The 14,669-nt window shown below is 49.8% G+C and overlaps 1 protein-coding gene across 3 annotated transcripts in view; it reads left to right on the forward strand.

Moving 5' to 3' along the window:
• The window catches only part of LOC149443106 (uncharacterized), an 85,504-nt gene that overhangs the window by 52,666 nt on the left and 18,169 nt on the right, over positions 1-14,669 (forward strand). The gene's annotated exons all lie outside the window — the stretch shown is intronic.

Raw genomic sequence — 14,669 nt, forward strand, 5'->3', positions numbered from 1 at the left:
GACTGACCATTTGGAAACTCGGGCACTGCCCGAGGGCCCAGGGTCAGTAGGGGGCCCTATGAGATGTCCCTGGTACCTTTTTCATAGGCTTTTTTGAGTTTGGGCAAGGACACGGGCCCCATGATCCCCTATTGCCCGGGGGCCCCATAAGTTGTCAGTCCGCCACTGTCCGTTATATCAGATGGAGAACCTCAGTGATGAGGGATGAAGTAGAGCAGTTCTGTAGGATGGAGGACCTCCGTTCTGTAGGATTGAGGACTTCTGTTCTGTAGGATGGAGGACCTTGGTTATGTGGGATGTTGGACCTCGGTTATGGGGGATGGAGGAGCTTGGTTATGGGGGATGGAGGAGCTCGGTTATGGGGGATGGAGGAGCTCAGTTATGTGGGATGGAGAGCCTCAATTATGAGGGATAGAGGACCTCAGTTATGGTGGATTGAGAACCTAAGTTATGGGGGATGGAGGACCTCCGTTATATCAGATGGAGAACCTCAGTGATGAGGGGTGCGAGTGCGCAGGCGTGGGAGCGTGCCGCTGCGCATGCGTGGTAGCGCGGCAGGCTCGCGCATGCGCAGTAGCGCACCTGTCATGTCTGGCGGGATATTTAAACCCGCTGTGAATCGTAATCATTGCCTTCTGGTCTAAATACATCCCTGCATATATTTCCTGATCTGATCCTGATACCTGCATTCTGTATACCCGCCTGTGAATGAACTCCGCCTGCACCGACCCCGGCTATCCCTGACCATTCTCCTGCCTGCTCCTTGTGTACTAATCTGCCCGCTAGTTACCGACCCGGCCTGCCTGACTCTGCTGTATTGCTCTGCCTGCACCTGCACCTGACCGGCATTTTGTCAGCTCCTAGATCCTTTCACCGCTGCACCTACGCCGCTGCATCCACACCTAGCTTGTGCCCGGACCTCCTGGGTCCCCAGTTACCTGCTGACGGCTGCAAGACCCACACTGCATCCCTGCCCCTCCTGGCTCTGCGCCCCTGCTCTTACCTTCAGGGGCTCCGAGCAGGAGTTATAAGGGGACGCTCTCTCTCCACTTCAGGCTCCCCCAATCCTGTACGTGGAAGTCGCATTGCACCCCGTTTCTGCTGGCGGTCTCCTCTACCTCAGCTGGGTGTACCTGGGGGCCGCGACCTGGTCCCAGCCTTCTCCAAGTCCATCCCCACCATCGGGCCCTGGTGAACAAGCAGACTGGGGCTTAGATTCCACGCCCTGGGGAACCCCAAGCTGTGGATCTATAGAGCTATCCGCTATAGCCGTGACAGGAGGACCTCAGTTATGAGGGATAGAGAACCTCCGTTATGGGGGATGGAGGAGCTTAGTTATGGGGGACTGTGATACATATGTGATATAAGTGTATAGGATGTATGGATGAGAAGTGATTGACACTCAACTGTCATAATGCTAATGATTATAACCATTAGATGGGTAACTGGAGTTCACAGTGTACATTAAACCAGTTAAAACCAGAGATATGGCTGATATTCACCAGATGCGCATTCCATCAAAATCGGTACCTACGCGTGATGGCACAGCTGATCATGCGTTGACTCTAACTACTACGCAGAGTCATACATGATGTCATATAATCAGGAGATATTGCGCATGGCACGAGATAAGGACATTCCAAATTATGTATATAAAAGACGGGGGATTCTAGGGGAATTTGGGACTCATTGAAGATGCCGCAGATGTGCCTTGCGGTGATTTCCCGGATTCCCCCTTGCTGGTTGTTGGAGTCCCCCAGTCGTTGGGCAATGGGTGATGCTACAATATCCAGTGATTTATTGATGCTTTATTCTTGCTATAATACGATCTAAATATGATTTTCAATTCTGATAATTCTTATATTATTATACTAACAGAACTTATTCAATAAATCATGTTTTGCTTTAATACTTATTAAGCCTAATCCGTGTATTAGTGAGCGATTGTAGTAGTGCTAAAAACACTTTGTTTTGAGGCAAAACAGGGACGGAGGAGCTCAGTTATATGGGATAGAGAACCTCGGTTATGGGGGATGGAGGACTGCAGTTATGAGGGATGAAGTAGCTCAGTTATGAGGATGGAGAACCTCAGTTATTGAGGATGGAGCTCCTCGGTTATGTGGGATGGAGAACCTCTTTTATGTGGGATGGAGGAGCTCAGTTATGAGGATGGAGAACCTCTGTTATTGAGGATGGAGGACCTCGGTTATGTGGGATGGAGGAGATAAGTTATGAGGGATAGAGGAACGCAGTTATGTGGGATGAAAGAGCTCAGTTATGTGGGATGGATGATGTCAGTTCTAGGGGATGGAGGACCTCAGGTATTGGGGATGGAGGACCTAGGGTCTCGGGGATGGAGGACCTCGGTTATGGGGGATGGAGGAGTTCAGTTATGGAGGATCTCAGGTATGGGAGATGGAGGACCTCAGGTATAGAGGATGGAGGACCTCAGGTATGGGGATGGAGGACCTCAGGTATGGGGGATGGAGGAGCTCAATTATGGAGGACCTCAAGTATGGGGGATGGAGGACCTAAGGTATGGAGGATGGAGGACCTCAGCTTTCAGGAAAGGCTACACACATTGTGCTAATTTTCCATAGACAAAAGACACTTAAGAGGAGATATGATCATAATATACAAATATCCTAATGGTGATTCTAGCTGAGGGAGGAAACTATTCAGTCTCAGGTTGCTCAAGAAGACACGGGGGCCACTCAATGAAGTAGGGGGTGCTTTACTGTTAGAATAGTAAGGATGTGGAACTTCCTTCCACAGTTGGTGGTGTCAGTCGATAATTTCACAGAACGTTTAGACTTTCATCGTATGGGAATTGGTAGTGACATAATCCCACACACACATTGACACAGCTTGAACTGGATGGACTGGTGTCCTCCTTACCAACCATGTAAGATATTGCTGGTGGATGAATGAATGATAAAAATATATGACATTTTTTGTACGTTTATTAATAAAAGTCCACCTTCAGATCCGTATATGTCGATGTCTTTTTCTTGTCAGTCCATAAATCCTTCCACACATAGTCCCTCAGCCCATCACAATCTCTGGCACATCTGACATAGAGGAACCCCCCTCCATCTTTTCTATGTCCCGTGTCCCTCTAAGCACGAGGATCAGCATGATTACCAACAGCCCAGTCTTGGGAGGAGTCAAGCCGTGTTTCTGGAACACCAACTAAATGATGTTTTTTCCCCAAAGCATTATTATTAACTGGTTGGATGGTTTTTAATTGTATATGTTATGTTAGTAGGGATATATTTTTTATGGCTGAGCTTATGTGGCCATTTCCATTTGTGGAGGAATTTGTCAAATCCTCAAAACCCAAACTTAAGATTGAACCCCTTTGAAGTCTATGGGGGAGCAATCTTGAAACTAGATTTTGTCCATTGTTTAAAAAGAGCACGGGGAGCTGGGCCATCTTGGATTTCATGGGACTGTGCTGGGATATTGGCCCCACTGGTTGTCACTATGGTTCTCCCCCACCCTCTGCTGAGCACTTTTTATCCCCCACCCCTTGCTGGACATTTTTATTCTTCTCCAACCCTCTGCTGGGCACTATTGTTCCCCCATTCCTTCCCTCTCAGCATCAATGTTGCCCTCTCACCCCCATTGATCATCACGTGCCACGTGCACTCTTAACGCCAGGTATCTTCTCCATCCCAAGGTGTCCCTCTCTCAAAAGTTGGGAGTTATGTTAACAGTGCCGGAGAACTGGAATAACAGAGGAGATACAGAGGCCCCGGACATGGAGCTTAGCTTTTCTTCGTGTGTAAGTTGATACTGGTTCTTGAGGAACAACTGCGCAGGAGACACAGAGTGGGGGGCGGACCTACTGAAGTGGGAACCACCCTACTTGAGGAGAATAGGTGAATGGAAGAAACCAAGCAACAAATGACCGATTAGGAGTCCGTGAATCCTTCCTACAACCAGTGGAAAACACAAAACCCAACATACAGTTTTTCAGGGGGCCCTCCCAGGTGGAGATCTTTGGGAATATAAACCAGTGATTCCACCAGCCCTATTCACTGATGGGGGTGGGGGGACACAGAATGAAGGACTAGTGGTTGTGGGGGAACACAGAATGAAGGACTGGTGGTGGTGGGGGACACAGATTGAAGGACTGGTGGTGGTGGGGGACACAGAATGAAGGACTGGTGGGACACAGACTGAAGGATTGGTGGTGGTGGGGGACACAGAATAAAGGACAGGTGGTGGTGGGGGACACAGAATGAAGGACTGGTGGAACACAGACTGAAGGATTGGTGGTGGTGGGGGACACAGACTGAAGGACAGGTGATGGTGGGGGACATAGAATGAAGGACTGGTGGTGGTGAGGGACACAGAATGAAGGACTGGTGGTGGTGAGGGACACAGAATGAAGGACTGGTGGTGGTGAGGGACACAGAATGAAGGACTGGTGGAGGTGGGGGGCACAGAATGAAGGATTGGTGGTGGTGGGGGACACAAAATGAAGGACTGGTGGGACACAGACTGAAGGACTGGTGGTGGTGGGGGACACAGAATGAAGGACTGGTGGTGGTGGGGGACACAGAATGAAGGACTGGTGGGACACAGACTGAAGGACAGGTGGTGGTGGACACAGAATGAAGGACTGGTGGTTGTGGGGGACACAGAATAAAGGACTGGTGGTGGTGGGGACACAGAATGAAGGACTGGTGGTGGGGGACACAGAATGAAGGACTGGTGTTGATGGAGGACACGGAATAAGGGAATGGTGGTGGTGGGGGGGGGGGCACAGAATGAAGGACTGGTGGGACACAGACTGAAGGACTGGTGGTTGTAGGGGACACAGAATAAAGGACTGGTGGTGGTGGGGACACAGAATGAAGGACTGGTGGGACACAGAATGAAGGACTGGTGGTGGTGGGCGACACAGAATGAAGGACTGGTGGTGGTGGGGGACATAGAATGAAGGACTGGTGGTGGTGGAGGACACAGAATGAAGGACTGGTGGAACACAGACTGAAGGACTGGTGGTGGTGGTGGGGGACAGAGAATGAAGGACTGGTGGGACCCAGAATGAAGGACTGGTGGGACACAGACTGAAGGACTGGTGGTGGTGGTGGGGGACACAGAATGAAAGACTGGTGGTGGTGGGGGACATAGAATGAAGGACTGGTGGTAGTGGGGGACACAGAATGAAGGACTGGTGTAACACAGATTGAAGGACTGATGGTGGTGGTGGGGGACCCAGAATGAAGGACTGGTGGGACCCAGAATGAAGGACTGGTGGGACACAGACTGAAGGACTGGTGGTGGTGGGGGACACAGAATGAAGGACTGGTGGTGGTGGGGGACACAGAATGAAAGACTGGTGGGACACAGAATGAAGGACTAGTGGGACACAGACTGAAGGTCTGGTGGAGGTGGGGGGCACAGAATGAAGTATTGTTGATGGTGGGGGACATAGAATGAAGGATTGGTGGTGGTGGTGGTGGAGGACATAGAATGAAGGACTGGTGGTGGTGGGGGACACAGAATGAAGGACTGGTGGTGGTGGGGGACACAGAATGAAGGACTGGTGGGACACAGACTGAAGGACAGGTGGTGGTGGTGGGGGACACAGAATGAAGGACTGGTAGTTGTGGGGGACACAGAATAAAGGACTGGTGGTGGTGGGGACACAGAATGAAGGACTGGTGGTGGGGGACACAGAATGAAGGACTGGTGGTGGTGGAGGACATAGAATGAAGGACTGGTGGGACACAAAATGAAGGACTGGTGGTGGTGGGGGACACAGACTGAAGGAGTGGTGGAGGTGGGGGACACAGAATGAAGGACTGGTGGTGGTGGGGGACACAGAATGAAGGACTGGTGGGACACAGAATGAAGGACTGGTGGTGGTGGGGGACACAGAATGAAGGACTGGAGGTGGTGGGGGACACAGAATGAAGGACTGGTGGGACACAGACTGAAGGACTGGTAGAGGTGGGAGGCACAGAATGAAAGACTGTTGATGGTAGGGGACATAGAATGAAGGATTGGTGGTGGTGGAGGACATAGAATGAAGGACTGGTGGTGTTGGGGGACACAGAATGAAGGACTGGTGGTTGTGGGGGACACAGAATAAAGGACTGGTGGTGGTGGGGACACAGAATGAAGGACTGGTGGGACACAGAATGAAGGACTGGTGGTGGGGGACACAGAATGAAGGACTGGTGGTGGTGGAGGACATAGAATGAAGGACTGGTGGAGTTGGGGGACATAGAATGAAGGACTGATGGGACACAGACTGAAGGAGTGGTGGAGGTGGGGGACACAGAATGAAGGACTGGTGGTGGTGAGGGACACAGAATGAGGGACTGGTGGTGGTGGGGGACACAGACTGAAGGACTGGTGGTGGTGGGGGACACAGAATGAAGGACTGGTGGGACACGGACTGAAGGGCTGGTGGTGGTGGGGGACACAGAATGAAGGACTGGTGGGACCCAGAATGAAGGACTGGTGGTGGTGGGGGACACAGAATGAAGGACTGGTGGTGGTGGGGGACACAGAATGAAGGACTGGTGATGGTGGGGGACACAAAATGAAGGACCGTTGGGACACAGAATGAAGGACTGGTGGTGGTGGGGACACAGACTGAAGGACTGATGGGACACAGAATGAAGGACTGGTGGTGGTGGGAGGCACACAGACTGTGGAACTAGTGGGGGGACAAAGACCAAAGGACTAATGGAGAAACACAGACAACAGCACTGGAGGGGGGGGCACAGAGACCACAGGACTAGGAGGGATAGAAACTGCAGGACTGGGGAAGAACCACAGATCCCTGTAGGACTGAAAGGTAAAGAAACCTCATGGCTGGGGGGACAGGAGACCACAGGACTGGATAGGGGAAAAAACACCACAAGACTGGGGGGGGGGGGGGGGGGGTGCCAAAACCACAGGATTGGGGGAAACAGGGACTGCAGTACTGGAAGGGGACTGCCATGGTGCTATATGCTGGATGTCCAGGGGTGGGCTCCCTCCAGGCTTACCTGCCTCAATCTATCCATTATTAGCCATGAAGGGGCTCTGCAGCTTACACATGTGTCTGCAAATGTGTGCAAACTAAACCCCCGTAATTAACGTGAACTGTTCGCCGGGACACTGCAATTGGTTGCAGGCTGGCTGGTACGTTGAGCTGAGAATCAGATCCCTGCTGGACTGAGAGGTGCAGAGACTGAAGGACTTGGGGGGAAAAACGACCACATGACTGGGGGGACCAGAGATCACATGACTGGGGGGACCAGAGACCACATGACTGGAGGGATCAGAGACCACATGACTGGGGGGAACAGAGACCACATGACTGGGGGGAATAGAGACCACATGACTGGGGGTGAACAGAGACCCCATGACTGGGGGGGAACAGAGACCACATGACTGGGGGGAACAGAGACCACATGACTGGGGAGACCAGAGACCACATGACTGGGGGGAACAGAGTCCACATGACTGGGGAGACCAGAAACCACATGACTGGGGGGACCAGAGACCACATGACTTGGGACCAGAGAACACATGACTAGGGGGACCAGAGACCATAGGATGGGGAAGAAACTCAGTCTGGCTTCCGTCCCCTACACTCTACCGAAACCACCCTACTCAAACTCAACAACGACCTGCTAACCACCAAAGTTAATGGCCACTACTCAGTGCCCCTACTCCTCAACCTCTCTGCAGCTTTCGACACGGTTGACCACCCCCTCCTCCTCAAAAAACGATACCTTCTTGGCCTCAGGGACTCAGCTCTCTCCTGGCTCTCCTCCTACCTATCGCAACGCTCCTTCAGTGTTACCTATAACGCTGCCACCTCCCCCTCACTCGCCCTCTTTGTTGGGGTCCCTCAAGGTTCTGTCCTCGGGCCCCTTCTCTTCTCCATCTACACCTCCTCCCTTGGCCAACTGATTCACTCCCACGGCTTCAACTACCACCTCTGCACCAATGACACGCAAATCTATCTCTCTACCCCTCGCCTCACTCCTTTAGTCTCTGCCCGAATGACCAGCCTACTGAGCGGTATACAGTAGATGTTCATTGGCAAACTTCAGATGGCCTGTATATGTGCTTTCTTGAGGAGGGGGACCTTGCGGACACTGCAGGATTTCAATCCATGGGGGCGTATTGTGTTACCAATGGTTTGTTGGGTGACTGTGGTCCCAACTGCCTTGAGATCATTCACAAGCTCCTCCCATGTAGTTCTGGGCTGATCCCTCACTTTTCTCATGGCCATCCTTACCCCATAAGAAATCTTGCACGGAGCTCCAGACCGAGGGCGATTGATGGTTATTTTGTATTTCTTCCTTTTGGGAATAATCGCTCCAACAGTTGTCTCCTTCTCACCAAGCTTCTCACTGATGGTCTTGTAACCCATTCCAGCCTTGTGCAGGTCTACAGTCTTGTCCCTGATGTCCTTGGACAGCTCTTTAGTCTTGCCCATGGTGGTGGTGAGGTTTCAATGGAAGAAAGAGATTCTGTGGACAGGCGCCTTTTACACACAGAACGAGTTGTCGGTAGGAGCGCCTTCTTACATTGACAGGACTGATCTGTGTACCACATGAGCACGTAGCCAGTCTGTGGGAGCCAGAATCAGTGTTGGTTGGGGATCAAATACTTATTGTACTCCATGAGCTACAACTCCATTTATAACATTTGTATCGTGTTGTTTCTGGATTTTTGGTTGATATTCTGTCTCTATCATTTATATACACCGATGATAATAATTATAGACCGATCATTTCTGTGTAAGTGGGCGAACCTACACCATCTGCAGGGGGTCAAATCATTATTTTCCCCTCTGTATATAAGCAGCCATGACACACGCATTCACATAAGGGCTCAACATTGTGCAGGAAAAGGTGTTTAGGGGCTTGGGTGCAACTTTAACCTTTACACTTTTTTCACTTAACTTTATTGCTTTCTTGTAAGTGATCAATATCCTCCGACATGATAAGATATTGTTGTGTCACTGGTCTCCTGCCCCTCCATGGCAACATCTACCAAGCCGGTTCCAGGCCCACAGGTGGGATAACAGAACCTGGGAAATGTGGTGGGGGGTTGTGACACAAAGGAGAAAGAACTCCTTAAGTCAGTGGTCAGTGTAGTGGTCCCATACATTAGTGACCGATGGGAGAAGGACCCCCTTATATCAGTGGTCAGTGTAGTGGTCCCTTACATTGGTGACCGATGGGAGAAGGACCCCCTTATATCAGTGGTCAGTGTAGTGGTCCCTTATATTGGTGACCGATGGGAGAAGGACCTCCCTTATATCAGTGGTCAGTGTAGTGGTCCTTTACATTGGTGACCGATGGGAGAAGGACCCCCTTATATCAGTGGTCAGTGTAGTGGTCCCTTACATTGGTGACCGATGGGAGAAGGACCCCCTTATATCAGTGGTCAGTGTAGTGGTCCCTTACATTGGTGACCGATGGGAGAAGGACCCCCTTATATCAGTGGTCAGTGTAGTGGTCCCTTACATTGGTGACCGATGGGAGAAGGACCCCCTTATATCAGTGGTCAGTGTAGCGGTCCCTTACATTGGTGACCGATGGGAGAAGGACCCCCTTATATCAGTGGTCAGTGTAGCGGTCCCTTACATTGGTGACCGATGGGAGAAGGACCCCTTATATCAGTGGTCAGTGTAGCGGTCCCTTACATTGGTGACCGATGGGAGAAGGACCCCCTTATATCAGTGGTCAGTGTAGCGGTCCCTTACATTGGTGACCGATGGGAGAAGGACCCCCTTATATCAGTGGTCAGTGTAGCGGTCCCTTACATTGGTGACCGATGGGAGAAGGACCCCCTTATATCAGTGGTCAGTGTAGCGGTCCCTTACATTGGTGACCGATGGGAGAAGGACCCCCTTATATCAGTGGTCAGTGTAGTGGTCCCTTACATTGGTGACCGATGGGAGAAGGATCCCCTTATATCAGTGGTCAGTGTAGTGGTCCCTTACATTGGTGACCGATGGGAGAAGGACCCCCTTATATCAGTGGTCAGTGTAGCGGTCCCTTACATTGGTGATAATTGGAGAAGGACCCCCTTATATCAGTGGTCAGTTTAGTGGTCCCTTACATTGGTGACCGATGGGAGAAGGACCCCCTTATATCAGTGGCCAGTGTAGTGGTCAGTGGGAGAAGGACATTCTTACATGTTCATCAGTGGGAAGACTGCCCCCCTTACAAATTATTATTATTATAATACAGGATTTATGGCACCAACAGTTTGCTCAGCACTTTATATTATAACGGGAGACAGTACAGTAACAATACAGATCAATACAAGAGGGATTTGAGGGCCCTGCTCCTGGGAGCTTACAATCTAAGAGGGAGGGGCTAGTGGTACAAAAGGTAGTAACTGTGGGGGTTGGACTGGTAGGAGGAGTAGAAGATTCCATTATTAGCTGAGGGCAGGATAGGCTTCCCTGAAGAGATCGGTTTTCAGAGATTGCCTAAAAGTGAGCAGAGTAGGTGATAGTCTGATGGATTGGGGCAGAGAGTTCCAGAGGATGGGGGAAGCTCTGGAGAAGTCCTGGAGATGAGCATGGGAGGAGGAGACAAGGGAGTTAGAGAGCAGGAGGTTGTGCGAGGAGCGGAGAGTACGGTTTGGGTGATATTTGGAGACAGGATTGGTGATGTAATTTGGGGCAGAGTTATAAATGGCTTTATTTGTTATTGTAAATGTTTTGAATTTTATCCGTTGGGCAATGGGAAGCCAGTGAAGGGATTGGCAGAGAGGGGTGGAGGACACTGAATGGAGGCCAGTGGAGGGATTGGCAGAGAGGGGTGGAGGACACTGAATGGAGGCCAGTGAAGGGATTGGCAGAGAAGTGTGGAGGACACTGAATGGAGGTAAGTGGAGGGATTGGCAGAGAGGGGTGGAGGACACTGAATGGAGGTCAGTGGAGGGATTGGTAGAGAAGGGTTGAGGACACTAGAGGCCAGTGGAGGGATTGGCAGAGAGTGGTGGAGGACACTGAATGGAGGTCAGTGGAGGGATTTGCAGAGAGAGGTGGAGGACACTGAATGGAGGCCAGTGGGGGGATTGGCAGAGAGGGGTGGAGGACACTGAATGGAGGCCAGTGGAGGGATTGGCAGAGAGGGGTGGAGGACACTGAATGGAGGCCAGTGAAGGGATTGGCAGAGAAGGGTGGAGGACACTGAATGGAGGTCAGTGGAGCGATTGGCAGAGAGGGGTGGAGGACACTGAATGGAGGCTAGTGGAGGGATTGGCAGAGGGGGGTGGCTGATATAGAACGGTTAGTAAGGTGGATGAGTCTGGCAGCAGCATTCATGATAGACTGAAGAGGAGATAGCCTGCGATGAGGTCGGCCAATGAGGAGGGAGTTACAATAGTCAAGGCAAGATATAACCAGGGAGTGAATAAGTTGCTTAGTGGTTTCCGAGGTTAGGAAGGGCCGTATCTTGGAGATGTTGTGGAGGTTGGAGATGTTGCGGAGGTGACGTCTACAAGATTTGGACAGTGATTGGATTTGGGGGTAAAAGGACAGATGGGAGTCTAGGATTACACCTAGTACCCTGGCATGAGGGGAGGGACTGATGGTTGTATTATTGATCTCTGATGGAGAAGTCAGGGGAAGGGGCACGGGCTGGAAGGAATACGAAGAGCTCAGTTTTGGAAAGATTGAGTTTGAGGAAGTGAAGTTACATCCATGCCGATATGTCACTAAGTAGGTTAGTAATGCGAGAGGAGACTGAAGGGGTGAGGTGAGGAGGAGACTGAAGGGGTGAGGTGAGGGGTACACAGATAGATTTGTGTGTCATCAGCATAGAGATGGTACTTAAAGCCATGGGAGTTTATCACGTGACCAAGGGAAGAGGTGTAGATGGAGAAGAGAAGGGGTCCAAGGGCGGAACCTTGAGGGACCCCTACAGAAAGAGGGAGTGGAGAGGAGGAACCAGAGTTATAGGTAACGCTTAAGGAGCGCTGCAATAGGTAGGAGCAGAACCAGGAGAGAGCAGGGTCTCAGAGGCCAAGAGAGTGGAGTTTTTTGAGGAGGAGGGGATGGTCAACTGTATCAAAAGCCACAGAGAGGTCGAGTAGTAAGAGTAAGGAGTAGTAGCCATTGGTTAGGGTGAGTACAGAGTAGTGGCCATTGATTGGGATGAGTACGGAGTAGTGGCCAATGGTTGGGATGAGTACGGAGTAGTGGCCATTGGTTGGGATGAGTACGGAGTAGTGGTCATTGGTTGGGATGAGTACGGAGTAGTGGCCATTGGTTGGGATGAGTACGGAGTAGTGGCCATTGGTTGGGATGAGTACGGAGTAGTGACCATTGGTTTGGATGAGTACGGAGTAGTAGCCATTGGTTGGGATGAGTACGGAGTAGTGGCCATTGGTTGGGATGAGTACGGAGTAGTGGACATTAGTTGGGATGAGTACGGAGTAGTGGCCATTGGTTGGAATGAGTACGGAGTAGTGGCCATTAGTTGGGATGAGTACGAAATAGTGGCTATTGGTTGGGATGAGTACGGAGTAGTGGCCATGGTTGGGATGAGTACGGAGTAGTGGCCATTGGTTGAGTTGAGTACGGAGTAGTGGCCATGGTTGGGATGAGTACGGAGTAGTGGCCATTGGCTGGGATGAGTACGGAGTAGTGGCCATTGGTTGGGATGAGTACAAAGTAGTGGCCATTGGTTGGGATGAGTACGGAGTAGTGGCCATTGGTTGGGATGAGTACGGAGTAGTGGCCATTGGTTGGGATGAGTACGAAGTAGTGGCCATTGGTTGGGATGAGTACAAAGTAGTGGCCATTGGTTGGGATGAGTACGGAGTAGTGGCCATTGGTTGGGATGAGTACGGAGTAGTGGCCATTGGTTGGGATGAGTACGAAGTAGTGGCCATTGGTTGGGATGAGTACGGAGTAGTGGCCATTGGTTGGGATGAGTATGGAGTAGTGGCCATTGGTTGGGATGAGTACGGAGTAGTAGCCATTGGTTGGGATGAGTATGGAGTAGTGGCCATTGGTTAGGGTGAGTATGGAGTAGTGGCCATTGGTTGGGATGAGTACGGAGTAGTGGCCATTGGTTGGGATGAGTATGAAATAGTGGCCATTGGTTGGGATGAGTACGGAGTAGTGGCCATTGGTTGGGATGAGTACGGAGTATTGGGCATTGGTTGGGATGAGTAGGGAGTAGTGGCCATTGGTCGGGATGAGTATGGCCATTGGTTTTAGCTGTTAGTAGATCATTAGTGAGATTTAGTAGGGCAGTTTCAGTGCAGTGTAGTGAGCGAAAGCCAGACTATAAAGGGTGAAGGTTATTGTCGGTGAGGTGGGAGCTCAGACGATTGTAGACTAAGTGTTCTAGGAGTTTAGAGGTAAATGGCAGCAGGGAGATGGGTCTTAAGTTGTTCAGGTTGGTGGGATCCAGGGAGGGCTTGTTAAGTATGGGAGTGATGTGCGCATGCTTTAGAGGGGAGGGGAAGGCACCGTTAGAGAGGGAGAGATTGAAGATGTGAGTGAGGGAGCATAGGATGGAAGAAAAGGGTGACCGTAGTAGTTGTGAGGGGACAGGATCTAGGGGGCAGGTAGAGAGACGGGCTTCTGAGAAAACCTTAGTGACCTCTTCGGTAGTGGCGAGGTCAAAAGAGAAAAGTGTTGAGGGAGGTTTAGTATGAGGTATGCTAAGTGGGATGGATGTCTGTGCGGTGGAGATGCCCCTACGAATTGCGTCAATCTTGTTTTTGAAATGATTTGCAATCTCGTGAGCAGTGAGTGAGGTACTGGGTGGAGGTGGAGGTACTAAGCGGAGGTGGAGGTGCTGGGTGGAGGTGGAGAAAATAGAGAGTTAAAAGTAGAGAAGAGACGATGAGGACTGGATGACAAGCTATTGATGAGAGGGACAAAGTAGGCTTCTTTGGCAGCATGGAGAGAGGAATTGTATGTGAAGAAAGCAGATTTATATTGGGTGAATGCTTGTTGGGATTTGGTTTTACACCACAATCACTCCAGCACACGACTATGTCTCCTAAGATGTCCGGTGTGGTCAGTGTGGTGGTTTATGTAATAATTTATTCTAAATATGTAGGGCAGTGTCCTCTCCCTTAAACAAAATATCACAGTGCCTCCAGCCGTTCAAATACGGCAAATATTTAATGAACCAATAATTTGGACACCTTAATAATTTGATCACCACTTAATAATATACCTTGAATTCTTTTACCAGTATGATTTCGTACCATATACACAAAAATTGCCTTTTTGATACATAAATACATTTATTTATGTACAAAATTTATGTATATATATTATTACAAATGCAAAATACTGGTGATGAATATATACTCGTACACACAATCAAAAATATAATATTCTAATTTCTTTGTTATTAAACAATATGTGATTATCAATTTAAAAGAAAGATAACATTTTTAGGATTAGTGTAACCTTATAGTGCTTCAGATATTATTTCTTATTTTTCGTGGCCATAGAAAAATAAGAAAATCTCTCTAATAAATTGCACCACAACAACAATACAAATTAATTAATATGCAATATATATAATCTAATACCAATTTCAAACAGTATAGTGATAATTATATATATAACCTTAATATATTCCTAACCACAAAATACAATGTTATAAGTCTTTAGAAAATTGGAAATATCAAAGAAAATTACAATATTC

Source organism: Staurois parvus, unplaced genomic scaffold, assembly GCF_062004578.1.
Source record: "Staurois parvus isolate SC_StPar_1 unplaced genomic scaffold, SC_StPar_1.0 ptg000874l, whole genome shotgun sequence".
Lineage (NCBI taxonomy): Eukaryota > Metazoa > Chordata > Amphibia > Anura > Ranidae > Staurois > Staurois parvus.